This window comes from Lutra lutra, chromosome 7, assembly GCF_902655055.1.
Source record: "Lutra lutra chromosome 7, mLutLut1.2, whole genome shotgun sequence".
Lineage (NCBI taxonomy): Eukaryota > Metazoa > Chordata > Mammalia > Carnivora > Mustelidae > Lutra > Lutra lutra.
This window is the reverse complement of record NC_062284.1, coordinates 24,308,470-24,313,526: the sequence shown is the minus strand read 5'-3', so window position 1 is coordinate 24,313,526 and position 5,057 is coordinate 24,308,470.

The following is a 5,057-nucleotide window of genomic DNA, read 5'->3' as shown; positions in this document are numbered from 1 at the left end:
AAAACTGATGGTTGCCAGAAGGGAGAGGGGTGGTGAGGGTATGGACAGAATAGATAGAGAGGATCAATTTCAAACTTCTAGTTACAAAGTAATCAGGTAACAGGGATATAAAGTACAGCATAGAGTATAGGCAATGATATTGCAATAACTTTGTATAGTGACAGATGGTAACTACTTATCATGGTGAGCATTGCATAATGTATAGAATTATCAAATCATCATGTTGAACATCTGAAACTAATGTAACACATCAACTAAACTTAAATTTAAAGGAATTTTCTTTGAAAATAGATGGAAAATTGATATATAGTATCCATCTGGTGAATTTCTTAAGAAATTAAAGTATTTCCCTTTAATTAATAGTTATGGTATGAGCAATTTTAGCATACATAAATAATCTAAAATTAATATCCTTACAGAGAAAACTTAGATGTGCATACTTTTGTAGGAGAAATGTTTAGAAATAAAATATGACTTGAAAGGGTAAGCATTTGAATAACTCTGGATCCATTTTGCAAAATTGCTCTCCAGAAATACAAGCCTTTAATGACATAGAGTCAAAAAATTGGTGGGATATAAAGCTACTGTTTCATCTTTCCTACAACCTTTACTAATAATGGCAATTATCTCATTGTTTTCTTTCAATCTTTGACAATAGGCAAAATGCCATTTTTCTCCTTTGCACTTTTATATTTGACAAGGAGAAATTTCTTCATATTTATTAGGAGATTGTATTTCATTTTTTTGTGTGTGTTTTGCTCAATTTCTATTCCATACTAAGTATATTCAGTGTTTCCCTTGTTTTTTGTTAGATTTTCTTGGATGAAACTTAACACTCACCCCCACAATCCCTAAAATTCTCCACCAGTTGAGAAATCTGCTCAGTAGCCAGCAAAGTACCTGACTCCTCACTGACTCCTACTGAACCAGTAGGTTTAGGGTGGGTCCTAAGAATTTCAAATGAGGGCCTAGGTGATCCTAATGTACAAGGTCTAGGAGGCTCTGGCCACATGGGTTATAACCACATGTCTATGCTGCCAGAAGTCTTTGCTCCCTCTTCTCAGAGGCCTTTAAACTAATCTTGGGTTAAGCATTGCTTTCCCAGGGAGAACATGGGTGCAGAAAGTTATAAGGTAACAATTCTGTAAATTCAATAAATTTAGTAAGTTCTTCCTCAAGTCTCAGAGCCAGAGCCTCTGGCTCTGGTTCATACAGGATCTCTGCAGCTGGTTCATACAGAATCTCCTACAACAACTCCCCCGATAACAAACGCAGGGTCTCTACCTCACCCATGCCCAGTGGTATTAGAGTGTAAAAGACTGCCAAACCAAGAGACCCATCTAAATATCATCCTTCAATAGCTGATAAAACACCATAAGCCTACCTAAGGCTCTGCTTTCCTGCTCTTATGCAGAGCTGCCCCTGGTGACACTGTTGCTACAAGTGAGACTGTGGTCTTTGTGGGAGGTTCTGAATTTTCTGTAGGGCAGTAGGGGAAGTGTCCCCCCCATTATTGTGAAAGGATGCACAGCCCCTGAGCAAGGGTCCTGTGAGAGCAAAGAGAATGTCAGATTCTAAAAATAGCTTTTGTTCATTCTTTCAGATGCATTAGTAAGAATATCATCAAGAAATGAAAGTCTCTCCAAACGGTAGGATCAATGCATGTTATGATGCTGATTTGTTTTGCTGTAAATAGAATTTTTTTTTTGAGGACTATCAAATTTTCAAGATATCCAAGACAGGCAAATAAATATTTATGTGCTTTCTTTCAGATTTGATATATCATTCAATAAAGAAATCAAAACTATGTGGTCAAACAAGATCACGAATTATGTATTCCAATCATAACATCTCACTTGTATATGATTAGATAGAATGTTCAATATGTTCTGCTTTTATCAACAAAGAAACAAAAATTATATACTAGGGGTAAGACAGTATAAAGCTTGTCACATTGTCCAAAAAATTTAATAGATTTATTGTCTAACATTTTAAATAGTAATCCTTGTTTAATTTAAAAAAAAAACTTGTTTAATTACTATTTAAGCTGAACACTGGAGTTCAATGCATGCTTGCCTACATTTATGGGAGGGATATCAGGGCTTCTCTTACGCTCATCATATATATATGTAAGTGTAACCATGTATAACATTTCACTATTACAAATTAAATGATACTAACAATATTGTTACTTCTCTTTATAACCTAATAGAATGGATAATTGATTAATATTTAATCAGCATTGTCTTAATCTTGACTGCTATTGGTAATCTATCTTTAAAAACATGTTCCATATTTATTTCTCAAGGGTTTTGGTAATATTCTTCAACATGCATTTTTTTAAAAGATTTTATTTTATTTATTTGAAAGAGAGAGCATGCACAAGTAGGGGGAGCAGAAGGCAGAGGTGGAAGTAGGTTCCCTTTCCACTGAGCAAGGAGCCCCATATGGGACTTGATCCTAGGACTCTGGGATCATGATCTGAGCCAAACACAGACACTTAACTGACAGACTGAGCCACCCAGATGCCCTCAACATGCATGTCAACTCATTTATTTGCATATAAAAACAACTTTTCTAACAAATTGACTATTATGTGACAGGTGAGTTAATGTGGAAGTCATTTCCACAGATTGAGTAATTGACAACTACAGCTTCAAAGTTTTGTCAAAAATATATGTAGGAGCACCTGGGAGATTCAGTTGGTTAAGCATCTGACTCTTGATTCGGCTCAGGCCTTGATCTCAGGGTAATGAGTTCAAGCCTTGCATTGGGCTCCAAGCTGGGCATGTAGCCTACTTAAAAAAAATACGTATATGGATATATATGACATATCTAAAAGTGTTTCATCAAAAAACATTGTATTAGCAAGGGTATTTTGAGATTAATTCTTCAAATTTCCCAACCCTTTATTAGGAGCTTAAAAGTGAAAAAGAGATAAGGTTAGTCATCATAGAAAAGTTCTGCTTCGGTGGAGAAGTATGCATTGTCTAGATTCTAGAGCACACATTTTCAGTGTGTCAAATTCTTGGTTTTCTCTGCCATGGGTTATCTTACATCCCAGCTGGTTGAAGATAAGTGATTGCAAGGCAAAATCCTTCGTATCTATAGCGCTGTAAACTCCACCTTCCTATGCAAATGCAACTTTCTCCTCCAAATGGAAGAGGCCAAACTCTTTGCTTTCATTTGCACTTTCCTGTCAACATTCCTGATCTATAAAAGTGTCTGTTCTTGTAGTTTCCTTTGAATTTGTTATAACATCTTACTAGTTTTCTCACTGATAAGGATAAATAAAAAAATAATATATATAATAATATATATAATATATTTTATTATTATATATATAATAATATAATAATAATAATATATATTTTATAAATGTATGCGAATCATGATTTCATTTTTTTAATTACCTTTTCACATTGTTAATCCCGATAAGCCCTTTTTTCTTATATATGTCCCAGAAATTCAGAGAGTAAATGACTTGACTGACTTGGTAACAAATCCCATGACAAGCATGTTTCCAATTTTTGCTTTTAACAAAATTGAATCAAGCAGTCAGCAAATAGATCTTGAAAATAATTTGTAATTATGGATTATTATGGGATTTGAAGCCTAAAACTCAAGATATCCAAAAAACTTAGTATCATTGCTTTAACAAAAATCAACCCATACGCACAAGCCTTTTCAGTGTTACAGCTATAAAAAGCCAAAATAGGAATTCAATGCTGAACTCTACCACATTCTAACACAAAGCAATGTTCATTCGTGGATGCAAAGACTAATTGGAAAAAAATCCTCATCCGTGTATAGGGATGCATTTCCAATACAACTATCATAATAATTTAATAACAGTTTTGGTGCATTTGTTGTTTTGATCGATTTGCCTGCATATTTTATGACAGAGAAGTATGACAGAATAATCAGTAAAAGACATTTAACCAAAAAATAAATTATGTTAAATTGTATGTATGGGGAAGTGAAAAAGAAATAAAAACAGAAGAAAAGAAAAAACTTATAATGTCCAGCTGTCAGAAGTTTTGTTATGTATTTTTTTAAAGATCTTATTTATTTGAGAGAGAGAGAGCACAACTGGCAGGGGGGCAGTAGGTGGGAGGCAGGGGCACAGAGAGAGGGAGAAGCAGACTCTCCGCTGAGCAGAGAGTCCGACTAGGGGCTCAATCCCAGGACCCAGATCTCATGACCTGAGCCAAAGGCAGATGCTTAACCAACTGACCCACCCAGGGGCCCCACTTGTGTACTTTTTTAAGGATGATAGTGTATTTCATATTACTAGAGGATTAGATTTCATTGGTACACTTGAAAAAATGACATAATATGCATATATTTAAATGTCAATATTTTCAATATACCAGAAATTACATTCTTTCTAAATATTTTAACTTAAGATGAAACATATCAAAACCATTTTACAATGTGTAAAAGCTATAAAGTTTTTCAGAGTACTTTTAGGAATTTGTAAGAAAAAGTTTGAAAACCATTCCTTTAACTACTAATGTTTCATTTTAGTTCAGGGGCTTTTTTTTTACCACACAGAAGTTTAAATTTGCTCTACAGTCAAATCCTGTGATTTCCTCCAGGCGATTACCTTCACTGTCTTGATGCTTAGAGACTCCTCCCTTGTTCATTTATATCTTCCAGGCTTTTTAGTAGCTCCCCAGGAGTGTATTTCAGCAGAACACCCTAATGCCTTGGTAATCACTGTTTTTAGTAACACTAGCACTGCTTTTATTTTTTATTTTTTATTTTTAAGATTTTATTTATTTGACAGAGAGAGCAGGACCAAGGGGAGAAGGGCAGAGGGAGAAGCAGATTTTCCATGGAGCAGGAAACCCTACTAGGGGCTCAATCCCAGGACCCGGAGATCATGACCTGAGCGGGGGGCAGACCCTTGACTGTCTGAGCCACCCAGGTCCCCCTAGCACTGCCTCTTCATTGACCTTGGGGATGCACACTCCAATCCTGGTTCTCTCCACCAGGGTCTGCAAACCTTTGGACTCTCACTCCCTAAAAGAACCTGGAGTTATCACATACCT